Source organism: Lagenorhynchus albirostris, chromosome 1 (assembly GCF_949774975.1).
Source record: "Lagenorhynchus albirostris chromosome 1, mLagAlb1.1, whole genome shotgun sequence".
NCBI lineage: Eukaryota > Metazoa > Chordata > Mammalia > Artiodactyla > Delphinidae > Lagenorhynchus > Lagenorhynchus albirostris.
In genome coordinates, this window is record NC_083095.1 from 33,412,934 (window position 1) to 33,429,210 (window position 16,277).

A 16,277-nucleotide genomic window follows, 5' to 3' on the forward strand; every position below is an offset into this window, starting at 1 on the left:
GACAAGATTGGGGACACACAGGGAGACAAAGGCCAACACATCTGAAAGAGAATATATGGGATGGTCATCCATGAAGAAGTAAACTGTGGAGAGTGGACAAAAAGTGTCACAAGTGGATGTGGGCTCCAGGCTTCTTTGAGGTTTGGCCAAGGGTTGGGGTTTGGGGCGAGGGCAGGCTTGGAACAGGGCCTTAGAAGATGGGCAAAATCTAGACAGATAATGTGAGCAAAGGGAATGGAAGGAGCAAGGACAGAGAGCAGGAATGAGCAGGATGTAGGGTGGGTTTGTATGTCTGGCCAAGGCGGAATTCAGTGGGGGGAAGGCCTTCAGAGCAGACTGGGGCTGTGGTGGGATGGGGTTACGTCACGGAGGGCTTTAAAAGCTGCTTTTTCACTGTGTTCCTGTGTGCTGTTTTCCAGATAAAGACATGTTGCCAGCAATGAATGGCTTGTCCCCAGATCTGACACTTGCCCTGGACTTCTTCCTCCTACCTCCTTCCTTATACTGGCCCACTAGTAAGCCCCCAATCACTGACCAGCCCAGGACACGTGGTTTGCCCAATTAGCACCGGTGCATCATGGGCAGTCCAGGCTGACTTTTCTTCATCAGGGAATTTCATTTTGCCAACACAGCTGGACTGGGAAGAGACTGGATCAAGGGTTTGGGCTGTGTCTCCCCAGGCTACCATCTTGGGAGGGCCGGTGGCAGGTGCCAGGAGTTGGCTGGCATCAGGGTGCAATCTGGTAGCCACAGAAGAGACCCTCATCCTTGGAGGGTCTGTGAACCCACAGACAGCTGCTTGGCTTTGCTCGACTTGGCTGGGAGCATTTCAGCAGAGATGAGCGGGAAATGGATGGCTGGCTGAGAGCAGAGAGTGAGAGGGGAAAAAGGGGTCTTCAGAGCTGAAATGAGGTATGTGTGAGCCCCTATCTAGAAAAGGGCAAGAGTGGCTTTGGACAACGTCGCTGGCAAACTTGAATCGAGTTTCATTGTTGCCTGAAGCTCCGGGGGAGGATGAGGGTGGAAGGCACCTGCCAGCGCTGCTCTCCGTGTGAAAGGGGAGATGCAAAGGAGCACATGGCCAGGAGGGCCAGGTGGATGCTGTAATGAGACAGAGGATGTGAGGCCAGCATGTGAGAGGGAAAGGCACGGCTGGGGCTGGCTGCGGACTGGGGGCTCCCAAGGATGGGAACTACGGCAGCAGCTCTCGGGCCTTTTCTATGTCTGTGCTCCTGGCCCACTGCCCTCTACATGGATTCGTGAGATCAAGAAGCAAAAGTAAGGGAAGGACTTTTCAGCAGAAATTCCCCATAAACAAAGACTTGCTCCCACCAGCAGAGGTGCAGCGGGGGTGGGGGGGGCACTCGCCACTCCTCCCTGCCTCAGAACCATGACTTTCTCACTCAGAGATGTCCATCTGTCCAGCCATTTTGCCAAGCCCTGGAGCCCCATGCTGATTTCCTTTGGAAGAGCCCCAGCTCCTGGGGTGACCTCAGCAGCAGCAGGGCCCACGGATGGCTCCAATTCCAAACTTCCCATCCTGGGCAAGGATTGGCCTGGTCTGTGGAAGTTAAAATAACACACTGGCTGTTTACGAGCAAGAGCCCTCAATAAAGTCATAGGGATGGTTCTGTCTGCAGTGTGTCTAATCTCTGGCTGCCTTTCTGGGCCCTCGGCTCCCGAGCTATTTTGGTCTCTCTCTTCTTTGACTCATTCTGGGACTTCCGTGCCATAAAGCTGAGCCCCCTCCGGTGCTCGGTCCCACCAGCAGGCAGACAATTCAGAATTAGCTGTGGTCATGGTTGTCCAAACTGACAGGCAGGGAAACTGAGGCACAGCAGGCTACAGGGCCTCATCCTGCCTCCCACAGTGACACAGTGGCACAGCTGCCAGCAAGGCCCAGGGTTCTGGCTGGGGCTTTAACACTGGAGTTTGTGGGGAAGGCTGGGGGCCATGTGACCTGTTAGATGCTCTTACTGGGCCATACTTGGCCACAAATCCCAGGGCTGTGTGGCAAATGGGATTGCAGTGTGTGTGTGTGTGTGTGTGTGTGTGTGTGTGTGTGTGTGTGTGTGTGAGGCTTGATGGTGCTGTTTGAAATCCTCCCCATGTCTGGAGTTTGACAAGTGCAGAGTAGAGAAGGACCAGAAAACCCAAAGGAATGGGGATGAGAGAACAAAGAGCCTTCCCAAAGCCACGGTTCAAGTTGTGGGCAAAATATCTTTCTGTTTCTCATGCAAACCACGCCTACCCCCCCACCCCCCCAAAGGGCTGGCTGGGCTGGTTTGGGCAGTCCAAGGCCAGAGCTGAACTCCTGATTCCAAGCCCTCCTGCCTCTCACAGGCCTCCCTGGGTGCAGGGCCTACAGGCTCTGGAGAGGGGAGTCATGGAGCGGGGGAGGAGAGGAGGCCGTCAGGGTTTCAGACACTTTCTAGGTGCCTCGGGGGACCTACGTATTTCCTATGTAAAGTTCAATCTGTTTGCAATGAGGCCTCTCTTCTTTGCTTATTTCTGGAGAGATTAAAAATAGTGAAATCTGCTTAATCTGGGACTCTCTGAGATCAACAAGGCCACTGTTTCCAACAGTATGAAAATACCAAGCAGCCCCACCCACATGCATGGGTCACACGGCATGGCAGGCCTGGTAGGCTTTCCGTAATGTAGGAACTTTAAGTTGCACGGATTCTCAACAGATAAGGCTGTTTTTAAACGCCAGCAAGGATATCTTCAACTAAAATGGAAAGGATTCCACACAGTTTAGGGCCTGAAGTCCTCTCTTTCTTTCCTTCTAACCGAGCTCAAAGCTGTGAGAGCCTTTTCGGGAGAGCCTACTGTGGTTCAATTACTTCACCAGTTTGAGACTTTCTGTAGGGATTTGGCCACAGAGTAGATCCCGGGCAGCTGTAGACACAAGGAGGCTGCTCCTGACCTGCTACCATCAGCGCAGCAGACGTCCAAGATTGTTCCATCAGAGGTTGGGAGAGGTGCTGGGGAACAGCCCCCATCTGTGAGATGGCTCCCTGAGCTGAGGAGGGCCATGGGTCAGAGGAACACCCCTTCTCATGCTCTGTATTAGTCAACATGGGCAAGGCTGTGTTGCAGTAACAAACACACCCTCACGTCTCAGTTGTTACGCCATCTGAAACTTGTGACGTCAAGGTTGCTGTAGTCAGGGAAGACAGAACAGGAGGGTTACTGGGATGCTTTTAAGGGCCTTTAAAGTGGCTGATATCACTTCTGTCCACGTCTTTTTGGCCAGAATCAGTCCCATGGCTTTGACCTAACTGCAAGGGAGTCTGGGAAATGTAAGATTTGGGATGAGCAGGCATCATTGGAGGCTTTGGCCTGGTATCATCAGCCGTAGCACCAAAGCCTAAAGAACATCCTCAGAAAAACCTCTTACGAGGCTGTAGGCAGAGCCATACTGTGGACTGTCAGGGCCTGCTGACTGCCCACCACCATTCCCTCCTGGCGTAGGAACGTAGCTGCTTCAAGGAGACATCCTGGAGTGTAATGCAGGGCCGGATGCCAAGATGGAACCTGGAGCAGGTAACTGGAGAGAATAAAAATAAGTACTTGGCTTATAGTGTAAGTGGATGTATCCTAGACCTTCAGAAGGCAGGGTGAGGCCCTTTGGTTGAAAGCACAGGGATTTGTAGTAACTTGTGCTTATGGGGACCTCGGGTCAGTTTCCCTAGCAGACCCAGGCCGGGTGAAATGTCTTCTTCGTGGCTGCTTCACTTGAGGCTCTCCTACAGGCAGAACTCATGGGGCAAATGCTTTCTCCTGCTGGAGGTTCCTCATGCCAACACCCCGAGGCTGGGTTGCCTTCAACTAGGACACAGTGGTCACATCCCCAGCCACTTGGGGGCCATGGGGCAGGGCTCAAGTGCTTTTCTGGGATGGTGTTAGGAAGGGAATTCTGCAAACAGTGAAAAGTAAACCAAGGGAGATTTAATAAATAAGAGCTGGGCTTCCCTGGTGGCGCAGTGGTTGAGAGTCCGCCTGCCGATGCAGGGGACACGGGTTCGTGCCCCGGTCCGGGAAGATCCCACGTGCCGCGGAGCGGCTGGGCCCGTGAGCCATGGCCGCTGAGCCTGCGCGTCCGGAGCCTGTGCTCTGCAGTGGGAGAGGCCGCATCAGTGAGAGGCCCGCGTACCGCAAAAAAAAAAAAAAAAAAAAAAAAAAAGAGCTAATTTACATACTTTAACAGCAACAGAAGTACTAAAGCATTCAGTCCAGACTGAACTGAGTGATCATTATGGATTTTTCTATGCTGGGAACTAATAGAACTTTGACAAGAGGAAGTTATTTGTAGAGTCCACCTTGGTATTGGCTTGAGGATCCAGAGTTGAACCCTCACTAATATGTGGATGAGCCGGAAATATTGGCTCAATCTGGGTGCGATGGTTAATTTGATGTGTCAACTTGGCTAGGCTGTGGTGCCCAGCTATCCGGTCAAACACTAGTCTAGCTATTTCTGTGAATGTATTTTTTGGATGTGATTAACATTTACAATCAACTGATTTTAAGTAAAGCAGATGACCTTCCATAATGTGGTGGGCCTCATCCAGGCAGTTGAAGGCCTTAAGAGCAAAGGCTGAGGTTTCCTGAAGAAGAAGGAATTCTGCCTCCAAATTGCAACATAGAAATTCTGCCTGAGTGTCCAACCTTTGGACTCAAGACTGTAACATCAACTCTTACCTGAATCCAGGCTGCCTGCTGCCAATTAAGAAAAAACTCTCTGTCTCAATCTCTCTCTTGTCTTCTATCTCTATCTCTATCTCTGCCTCCCATTGGTTCTGTTTCTCTAAAGAACTCCGATAAGTACAATGAGGGAGAAGTCAGATTAAATTAGAAGTCTTTTCATGGATTAATAGACATTTTTATTAATTCATAAGGAAAAGGAGTAAATTATAGGGAATTACAAGTTGTAACCATATAAATGGGGGAGTTTTACTAAAGTAGCAGTATTTACTATTGCGTTAAATACACCAAGTGGGGTGCAACACAGACTAAACTCAATAGAAATGGTATGGTGTTTTAGTAATTTCAATTCTAAAGAGGTGGTGTTTGCTGGGGGAACTTCCTGTCTGGGGCTCTTCCTCTTCCTGTCTGAGTACATCCTTGTGTGTTCTCCTCACATTAAAGCGTGTGATAAGCCTCTGTCTCTGCACCTGAGCCACAGATTGTGCTTGCAAATTACAGGCCTAGTGCTGGCTCTGCTTCCTTTCTTTTAGTTCCATTTAAATCATATATGTTCTTTTAAACAACAACTGTCAACTAGGGCCAGAAAATCTGCCTCAAACTGCTTTAGGAAAAGGAAATCTAATGGTCCCTGCAACCAAAAGATCCTGAGGGCTAGCATCAGACACAACTGGATTCAGGGCTAAAAGAATATGTTGTCAGGACTTGATTACTTTCCATCTCTCAGCTCTGCTCTCTGCTATGTTGGCTTCAGACTCAGTTTTCACATGACAGAAAAATAACCACTGTTCCAGGCCCTACACCTCTCAGATTTGAGGTTCAAGGGAAAAGAGTGAGTCTCTTTCCCAGAAATCCTAGGGAAAACCTCAAGGTATCTTATTGAATCTGTTTGATCAGATGGCAGTCTCTAAACTAATCACTATGCCCAGGAGAACGGGCTCCACTGATTGGCTTAGGCCTGGGTCATGTGCTTCATCTTGAGCTGCCCTGGAATCTCATGGACCAAGAACAGAGGACAGGGTGGGGTTCCCCAAGAAGAAAAGGGGGCTTGGGTACCAGAAGAGTAGATGAATGCTGAATAGTTAAAAATGACAAAGAGAAAGCTTAAACATTCATAATCTATTTATTTATGGCAAAACACCTCTGGGGGCAAGGCCAGCATGAGGTTGCTTTATCCTTCTTTTGACTGCCCCAGGATCTCTTTCCATTAGTGCTTGGTACAACTGCCGCTGCCAGGGTGATGCAAGTTCTATTAGTAAAGTGTCCTTCCCTTAAGTCCCTTTCCCAACACCCAGCTCTATTTCCAGAACTTGATTATAGACATAGCTGGGGAGGAGGTGGGGGGAGAATATTTCTGACAAAGTGATGTTTCCATTTCACACATATGACTAATAAGGAACTTGACCAGGAATACTTCTTTATACAGTTTTGAAAACCCTGGCCTAGACCATAAATCACTGAATGGAGTTCTATCCACATGCTTTAACTTGAAACTCAATTTCCATCTGCCCAGTATCCTGCCTGAAGAGTGGAGGAACAGAAGAGCTGACATTGAGTCTCCAATGGTGTCATCGCACTGGGATAGCACCCGGGCCTGTGGGGAGGTCACCTTCCCATGGCATTGCCCTCAGCAGCAATCTGGGGTCAGGCAGAAACTCTGAGCTTGGTCCCTCACTCCCTTCTCCTTATGCCTTGCCAATATAAGCCTTAAAAGTCATGGAAACATCTCTGGTGTTCTAACTCAAGGGATTCCAGCAACAGAGGTCAGAGAGTGGAAGGTCACATAGGACTATGTGGAAGGGCAGATATCTCTGGGCAGGAAGATGCTTGCCCTTGATGTAGCCATGTGGGAGGGGCTGAAAAGACAGAGGGGCATGGCCGAGCTTGGGGCCCTCAGAAGAGAGAAACAAGGAGTGAGGTGCACTGGCTGGAAAAAGAAGTGTGTCCAGGTTGAGACTCCAGAAACCCAGCAAGCTTCCAACACAGGAGCTGGAGGATAACGTGGCACGAGATGGTCCACAGGATGAGGTGACACATTAACAGCTCCATGGGAAAGGCTCAGTAGTAAAGGCTGGGGTTGGAACAGCAAATAAGCAGACCAACCCAATGTGATCAAATGCAAGCAACACAGAGCAGGTGGAAGATTCGTTGGTAGCAAATGGATACCCTGGGGTGATGAAGGAAGGAATTGTTCTCTCTCTTCCAACAGGGAGAGCTGTATTCCTCCATCTTGGCAGAATTTCCAACTTTCACAGGGCCCAGATCTTTGGGGAAACTTGTTTCACCCTACGCCAGCTAAAAATAGTTGGGTGAAATGTGACTGACCAGAGAACCTTTGACCTCTCTTGGGCTTAGCTTTTGGACAGAGTTAAGAGATTCTCTTCTGAGCCTTATTGTGGTAAGAACATCATTGGGGGGAGGATAGGGTGGGAGGAAGCTCTGCAAGGGCAGGCGAAAGGACACCACATTTCTGGGGCTTGAACACGTAGGAATCGTGCTTTGTGGTTGGGGGACTTTAAGATCATGCCGAATAAGGGATAGGAAAGGGGTTCAGATAGAATGTAAAAAAACAGCCTCCTAGAGTATTCTTTGCTAAAGCTTCTCTTGAAAATAATAGAACTGACAGCTTCTCCAGCTACTAAAATAACAGCAACAAAAATGTTTATGTTTTCTTTCTCCTGTAATGTGTGGGCAGATTACCTGAGGTCCAAATTCCCCTGTAGCCATAGCTAGTAAAACCTCGTGGCAAATTGCTAGCTCATCCTAGTGCCAAAGCAACACTCTCTATGGGTGTTGATGGATTTTCTCTTAATATAATCTAGGATAGCTCTCATTAATAGAGTGGTGCACTATAATTTGATGCTAAACTCAGTGTTTTACAAATATAATCTCATCAAGTCCTTGCAATGAAATTGTGAGGAGGGATTACTGCTCCCATTTTACAGAAGAGCAAGCAGAGGCTCACGAAGTTAAATAGCCACAAAACGAGAAAATGGTGGAGATAGAATTCAACCCCATTTGGTTAGACAACAAATTCTGTGCACTTAACCACTATGCTGTCCTCACCGACGCCTACACAACCCCCCACATACCTGTTGTCTTAAGTCTTTAGGCAACAAGATTCAGAATAGGAGTGCTTCCATTGGCATCCTGGCAGGAGAGAGATGGCACACTCCAAAGGGTTAATTAAGGAGAATTTAGAAATGGGAGGACTTACAGGTTGAGTAAGGTTAAAGGAAACTAACAAGACATTGTGAAGCCTTCCGGGGCTGGCAGGAGTGAGGGCCTGTGTGGACAGAGGGAGAGAGGCATGAGAGAAAGTGCCTTAGGAGAGAGCTGAATGGAGCTATGGTCTTGGGTAGAGGGACAGTAGAGTGACACAGCCAAGTAGGGGCTGGTAGAGAGAAACCAAGGGAATACATACCCCTGACGTTGCCCCACCCTCCTCTCTCGGTGCCTCTCGTTTGCTGAACCCAACTGAAGCCAGAGGGCAAGGGCACCCAATGATGCCATCCTCAAAGTCAACCTCCTGGGGCACAGAGCCGGGGGAGAAGGACGGAGCGGGGATCTGGAGGAGAGGCGGACATGCCCAGCACAATGAGCTAACAAGCCTGGCTGTCTGAGGGCAGGTTCCCCTCTGGGATTCAGGGATAATCTCTTTCATCTACAGGTAAAGGAATGTCTTCTAAAGACGTCAGAAAGAAAATGCTGGCCGTTAGGAATCAGCATGGAGTCACCAAGAAAAGAGTTGGTCTACCAGTTGCCCTTTTAGGGAGGGCATGGCATTCCTAAGCTGGGAGTTTATGGCATTGCAGTAGGCAGCAGAGCAGGTACCCATGGCACACCAAGAGGCCTGGAAGACAGCATAAATAGAGCGGCTGGGGATGTGCTGAGTGACGGGCCCTAAAACACAGATAGATGAATGTCAGCCTGGACAGACGGTCCCACCAGTGTCCCAAAGCTCTCCCATAGCCCTTACATTTCAACAGTTCCATCAGAGACTAGGAAGAACCATCAGAGATCAGGCTTACCTACTTGTGGCTAGAAGTAGTTCATACTTTGGATTAAAGAATTAAAATCTCCCCAAATCCTGACAGGGAGATTGGATGAATTCTGGCTAAATATAATATGATGAAAAATAATAGGGTGAAAGGTACATCTGGAACCTTGGGGCCAAAACAAATGGAACTACAAAATCTCCGATGGGAGGATGTGAAAGACTTACGGGTTTACGTTGATGGTAAACTTGAGATGAGTCAACCTGCATGCTTACCGAGAAAACTGGTGTGATTTAAGGTGACATTAACTGAAGAAGAGCATTGAGGACAGGGAGGAATTTCTCTTACTGGACCCTTTCCTGGTCCGTCCCACCTGGAAGGCCAGAGGGAGAATCACTTTTAAAGGAGAAGCACAAAGAAATGGTACTGCATTTGGGGAGAGGCCTGGGGATGGGGGAGGGTGTCTGAGAGAGTATCATGTGAGGAACGTGTGAAAGAAAAGGAGCGGCGGATAAAAGAGCCAACAAGAGAGAGGTTTTCAAGGTGCCTCGTCTGTGTTGTGCAGAAAGCAAGCACCGTGCCCAGCGGCTGAAGCCTAAAGAGAGGCGAATCGGAGCTCAGCCTGCTGGCAGTCAGAGTGGGCGTGAGCTCGTGGGGCTCTCTCCCTAGAGATGCGCCAGCCAAGGGTTGGTGCAGAGGACACCGGGGCACTGAGTGAAAAGGAGGCCTGTATTGTTTCAGAGGATCTCTGGTGAATCCAAATGCCCGGCTGCATGAGTAATGTTTGCAAACTGTACTTCCCTCCCACCAACCATCCATCAGCCGTGATCACTGATGACGGAGCACGCCCAGTAACTGTTTGAGAACCTTGGGGAATTCAGGTTTCCCCAGTGGAATGGAAAGAGCCTGGGCTTCGGGGTCAGGCCAACCTGAGTTGGAGTCTCCTCTTGGCCATGTTTGGCTTGGAGACTTCAGATAATTCACTCAGCTCTTGGGTGTGGGCCCCGTGCAGGTGAGCAGAGGTCAGACGCTGTTCCTGTCCTCAGGGAGCCTGCTGCCCTGTCTTCTGCCCTGCAGCGTGTTGTGAGGCATACAGGGGCTAATATGGGTGGAGCCTGGGGTCAACCCAAAGTTGGTTCCCTTTTCCTTCTCTTCCTTGCAAGGAGCTCAAAGCTGCGGACATTGGCAGGAAACCATGGGTGCCCAGAAACCTCGTGGGCCCTCATGTGAAATCTGTCCTCTTTCCTTCCCAAAGGTTGCTGAGAACGAGGCCTGCCTATCACTCCTTCCTAAGTGGCAGCCTTTCCTCCATGGCCTGTGCTCGGCTCATCCCCTCTCCACACCCCGCCCATAACTTTTCCTTGAAGACCCTACCCATAATTTGGTGGCAGTAGGGGTGGGGAGGTGGGTGGCACTAGTAGGGCAGCCACTTTTTCTTAGCAGGCAGGGCCTCCTGTTTCTGTGCTTCTGGGTCCTGATTCTGTAGGGTTCTCAATGTCCTGGGTGGGGCGAGAAGCCTTCCAGTTTTAGAATGCACCATGAGCGGGTATGCCCTCCATTTGCTGAGGTCTGGGAGGCGGTGTCCGGTTTCTCCCCATCCCCTGAACATTCTGTACCACACAAGCAAGTACTGTCAGGGTTGGTCTCCTTTCCTGCGTCACTGTGTCTCCCCAACCCCAGAGCAAACCCTCGAGGGCTGGGACCAGGTCACCTGATTTTCTGAGTCCATCACAATGTTTAGCTCCATCTTGGGGAGACAGTAGGCACCCAATAAAAGCTCACTGCTTGATTTCTTTTCAACCTTCCTCTCACAAATCTCTTACAAACCTCCTTCAAGAGAAGGAGGAGTAAACAGAAAAGTGTTCATTCATTCACTCATTCAACCAACATGCTGCAAAAGACTCAGATTCGTGATTCACAAACTAAAACTGCCCATAGGCATGTCTCATGTGGCCGACAGTGAGGTTTGTTGTTGTTGTTTTGTTTTAAACTACTGCAAATATTAGAAAAAAAACAACCCTGGAGATTTTACTCTGAATTTCTGGGCTCTCTTAAATGTTCGGCTGTCACTGAGCTGTGGCTGGCCCTCTTTAGACGGACCTTCTCCAGGTCATGGCAGTCCACCTAGCTTCACTCCTCTGGGTTCCTGCCAGCCCCCTTGGCATCTGAGTTTCGTTTAAGAGCTACCGACATCAATAGGAATCCTATGGCGTTTTGAGTTTAGAGACATCTGACTTCCTGGATTTATTTCCTGATCCTCTGTACGATGTGCTCCTCCAACCCAATCCAGCCCAAGATTCTTTCTCCTCTTGGTGCGACCAAATCCCATTTCTCTTGGCGGGTCCCCCTGCCTCCCGTCACTCTTGCTGACAGAACCGCTGGAAGCAGGCTGAGCGTCCCTGCCCCCAGGCCTCGCCCAGTGCGCCGGCAGCACTAGGTGGGCAGGTGTGTGTCCCAGCAGGGCCCGGCTCCAGGTTGAGCCCAGAGGCCCCAGAAGCTGCTTTGCATGCGTCAGGTACCAGGCAGCAGGGAGGCTGTGTGAGGAGACCACCCACTCCAGGGACCACTTCTCTAGAGCCTCCTTTCAAAGACACCCTGGGAAGTGACCCTCCGCTCGGCCCGGTGCAGTGACCCGAGGTTGCCCACTCTCTGAGGGCAGTAGGGACCCTGCCGAGGGCCTGCTTCCTGCCCTCCGCAGGCCCAGATTTCAAAGCTGTCGATTCACTCTTCCTTCTCCCGCCCTCCTCTCCTCCCCAACATTCTTTGCTTCTTGTTTATATTGCAGAAAACATCTGCGAGAGTAAATGACTGAGATGAAAGATCTTGGCAAAGGGCTATTTTTCTTTGCTTGGCTTAAAGGGGGACAGATGAAGACTTCGGCCTCACCCTCGCCCTCCCCAGTGTGACTCCCTCCCCCACCTCCCGGGGAGGGGAGAAATGGGATCTGAATGAAGACAGACCAGAAGGTGGCCCAGCCGGCCCCAAGTCCCCAGGCAGGGGAGGTTGTTTTTCCAGTGGAACAGGCTGGCCTGGAGGAAAAGGCCGTGGAAAGAAGCTCCGCAGGCTTCTGCTTCTGCAGCTGGTTCTGCAGCGTTTTTCCTGCCGGCTCTCCGCTCTGCGCGCGCACTCGCTCCAGGCAGCACGGCCACATCCACCGGCAGCAGACTTTGCTCTGGGCTCCGTGGCACATTATGGAGGAGAGAGCACCCCACCAGCTTTCCTCCCTCGTGCTTCTCTCTCTTGACGGCTCGTGAAGTTTTGCAGAGAGTGACAGCCTGGGCTTCACGTCTTCTCTCCCTCCTCAAAGGAGATGTGTGATTCTGGATAAGTTAGTAATTTCGCTGATCCTCAGTTTCTCCATCTGTGAAATGGGGATAATGATACCTACGTCACACAGGATGGAACAATATAACAAAGCACGCTCCACACAAAACTGGGCACTTCATAAATACCTAGTAAATGGTGATGAGGGTGGTGGTGGTGGTAGAGATGATGACCCTATGGGAGGTGGGTGGGAGGGAAGGAGAAGGCCGATGTTGAGTCTCTAGGTGACTTTCAGGACCTCTGCCTTCCCCTCTGTAGATGGAGTTGAGTTCTTTCCCTCTCCTCTTTGTAGAGGGATTGGGATTGGGATTGTGAAGTAGGGGTGAGCAGATTCTCTCGACACACCTGAGATGAAGGGGTGATGGGGAAACCAAGCTTCACCCTTCTTAGCACCATAAGGGCCACTTCTCTTTGTGTCTTTTGGCTCCCTGGCATTTGCCAGCTCTCCTGCCTGGTCATCGTCACTAGTGGAAGGAGGTCAGGGGTCCTTGTCATCTAAATGAACCCCTGTGCCATGCACCACAGGGACAGGTCTGTCAGTGCTGGCTGGGGCTGAGTGTCCCGAGGTCTCCAGGATGCTGGCTCAGAGGCTCCCATGGGAAAAGGCAGAGGATGAGGCTGCCCTCAGAGAGTGGCTTGGGGAGCCCTTCCCACCCCATCTCACCTGCCCACCTGGCCCAGAACCTCCCTCCTTTTCCACATTGCTTGACACTCCTCCTCCTGGAGTCCTGCAGTGGCCATGGGCTCCTTGGAAAGTCCAGGGTCAGATCTTAGGAAGACATCAGTATCCGGGACCAGGGTAAGGCAATTGCCACTTGGGAAAATAATAAGCAGAATCTTACCAGGATGCCTGTGGGACTGGTAAGTTTTGACGCGAGTGTAGGAAAAAGAAAAGTTGGCACAGGTGAATGGCTTAGGAGGAAGGCAGCTGGCAGCAGAGGGCCAGGGAGGGAAACTTCCTCTTAACCTGACCACGGTCCAGCCCGGGGAACAGCAGGCTCGCCAACACAGGCCTCACTCCGTGAAGTACAGACCTAGGAGGGAGAAGGCTGGATCTGTTTCCTCCTCCCAAACTCAGATGCTGAAGCGCCCAGACTGACCCGTGCTGGGGGAGGATGTGTCCTGGCGAGGCAGCTGCCAGCCCATCTCTGCTCCTATGAGCTATGAGCTAGCCCCCTGGGGTCGGAGCCAGACCACTCAGAAACCTGGTCCCCACCAGGCTCACCTAGTATCATTATTCAACCATATATTTAATAATGGGGAAACGGAGTCAGAGAAGTCCAGCAACACGCCTCAGTCACACAGCAGTGAGTTACAGTCAGGATGTGAACCTGTCTGTGTGGCTTCAGAGCCTCAGTGACCCCTCTCCACTAGCCCAGCACTGACCAATGGGGACGTCCCTAGCCCGGCGACTCGATTAATTCAATTAAACAAAAAGCTCAGTTCCTCAGTCCCACCAGCTACATTTCAGTGCTCAATAACCATGTACGGCTAGCAGCTGTCAGGTGGAGAGGGTACATATGGAAGCTTCCATCTTCACAGTAATTTCTATTAGGCAGAGCTGTGACTGGGCTGTGCTGACTCGCTATCCTTTTTAGCCATGCCGTCTAAACCATTTCATTCAGCTACAAACTCAGCTAGTCTCCAAACACCTATGCCCTATACCCTCTCCCTGCTCACCTCATCGGTCCCCGATGGGTGGGTGGTAATTATTCACTGGCTCTGGGAACGAATGGGAGCCCTGCAGAGCAGAGGGGTCAGGGGCCAGGCACTCAGCCCTGTCCTCGGGCCCCCCTGCACCTTCCTTGCTGTGTCTGTGCAGAATCAGGGCCCGGCCGATCCCTCAGGGTAGCAGGGCTGTGCGGCCTAGCTCCCTCGCCCACTGAAGCAGGCCCAAAGGTCGCCCTTTCAATCCCTCAGTCCTCTGAATAGGCTCTGTGAGCGATCTTTGTGCAGGAGCGTGGAGAAAGGGGCTCTGTCTGGGAGCCCGGGATCTGCTCCGAGCCCCGCACAGAGGCCAGCCCTGTGCAGCTCTGCCCGGAGAGGTCAGGGCCGGCAAGCTCCAGCGTCACACGTGGGCCTCCCTGTTCTCACACTGGCTCGTGTGGGACGGACAGTCACCCTCCGTTACCTGACTGGGAAAAGGGGGAGCCGCAGAATATGAGAATTAGACAAAGCTGTGCGTTTTGCCAAAAACGTGTGCACAGTCTTACCTGAGTCTCGCCACCATCCTGGGAGGCAGGTGGGACCCCCGAGGACCATCTCCTCTGGTGGATTGAGATGACTGATGGGCACGGAGAAACTGGCCCCGGGTCACCCAGCTAGATGGTGGCCGAGAAGGAGGCTGCCTGAAGCCTGGTGAGCAGGTCGCCAGGTCTTTCAGAGGAACTGAGGGTCTCAGATCTGGACTCGCCCTGACCGAGCCCCTTCGCTCTGTGCTAGACACATGGACCTCTTCCTTTGGGTTCTCCATTAACCGGGGCTCCCCGAAGGCAAGGACCCTTCTCTGTTCCTTGCTAAGAGCCAGTGCCTGGACCGTGCTTGGCACTAAGAAGAACCTGAACAGACATTAGACGGATGGATGAATGGTGGGGGTTGAATGTGGCTGAATGCAGGGACAGCAGTGTCACCTGCATCCTGTCTGCTGTGAGACAGTTAACTGCCTGGGAGAAAAAGAGCTGATGCTGGAGCTGGGAAAGTACCACCACTATTCAGCATCTTCTCTATCCCCTCCTTAACAAGACACCAGGATGGAGAGAGGAGACACCACTCATTTGTACAACCAGGCCCACTGACACTGGTGCTCCCCCAGGACCCTGGATCTGAGGGCCAGCCTCCGGCTCCTGTCCTGTCCCTCGGCCTTGGGGGTTGGTTGGAAGTCAGAGGCTCGGTCCCGGGGGCTGACTTCCGGTGCGGCGAGAGGCTCACAGGCTCCCGGCAGGCAGGCCAGGGCTGGGCGGGGCCTGTAACTGGAGCAGGAACTGCGTGTCAGAGGGGCCGGGGCTGCACGAGAAGACCTCAGCCAGGATGAAATCCATCTGCCCACCTCCCCCCACTCGCCTGCCCTCTCCCCCGACCTGCACAGGTTTGCAATTCATCCGCCGTCCTCAGATGCTGTTCCTGCTATCAGATGATGAAAATGGAGCTTCGTCTTGAAGAAAGAAAGAAGTAGCTCACTTCCCCCCTTCCGAGTCCATTCGAGCCCCCTCCCTTCCCCCCTCACCATGTGTTCCTGAAACCTGGGGCTGTTCCAAGTCCTAAATGTGCTGGAAAGTATATCCCTGAGCAGCTGCGAACCTGCTCAGGCTGCAGTGGCCCGGGGTGAATCAGAAACCAAGAGACAGGCAGTCTAACAATGCAGCCCCTTGTTCGTGCATTGAGGGAGATCACCATCAGTGCTGGGGCTCCTGGGAGCAAGGGGCAGTGAGCTCACACACACACACACACACACACACACACACACACACTCATACGCACACACATACTCACACCCACCATTTCCCTCCCGGTACCATCCACCCACCTTGCAGAGTAGCGGTGCTGCCAGGAGAGGTGCTGCATAGCGGGCCTGAGCCCGTCATGACTGGCCAACTGGGCTAGCCTCTCAGCTGCTTCTATCCCAGGCTACTCTTTCCTTTCCCTCTAATTTAACTGGGAAGACAGTGAGGGGAGTCGGACGGGAGGGTTTGCATGAAGCCAAATGGAGTGGGATTGTCTCAGCTTCTCACTGAGCTGGGGGACCATGAAGGACAGTGGGAGGCACAGCTAAAGGGGGGCTTCTTGGAGCCTGAGAAGGTTTGGGGAAGACTGTTAGCAGGAACCAGATACCCTGAAAAAAAGAATTTGCAGGCAAGTCTCAAAGCAGGCTGGTCACGGGGCTGGCAACTGCTCAAGGCCGCGGTGGAGTCAGGGGCCTTTCCATCAGGCCTGATTACAGCCACTCACGATCCTGGCCAACTGCAGGCATTGAGTGCCAAGTACCTACGGGGGTCCGAACCACCCACAGAAGCTGCGCTATTCACACTCCCCACGTCCTGGTGCGGCAGGGGGAGGAGCGGCGGGCTCTCCTTCCATCGCAAGTGGACAAACTGAGGCTCAGAGTCATCTGACTGCCAGGTGCCGCTGGTGACAAAACAAGAAGCTCTGTCCCTTAAACCCAATTCCTAAAGGTTGGGTTCTTTCCACCAGATACCTCCCACGAGCCTGGTCTAAAGGCAGGCGAGGAAGAAGGCTTAATGTAAACACTCC

General features: G+C 51.9%; 1 long non-coding RNA gene across 1 annotated transcript; it reads right to left on the reverse strand.

Moving 5' to 3' along the window:
• Positions 1–11,526: 11,526 nt before the first annotated feature.
• LOC132529758 (uncharacterized) lies at positions 11,527–15,654 on the reverse strand. Its single transcript, XR_009543563.1, has 5 exons — positions 15,553–15,654; positions 15,107–15,180; positions 14,243–14,998; positions 12,158–12,843; positions 11,527–12,066 (listed from the first exon to the last, which is right to left on the reverse strand). It is a non-coding gene; the product is annotated as an uncharacterized LOC132529758 (long non-coding RNA).
• Positions 15,655–16,277: the final 623 nt, after the last annotated feature.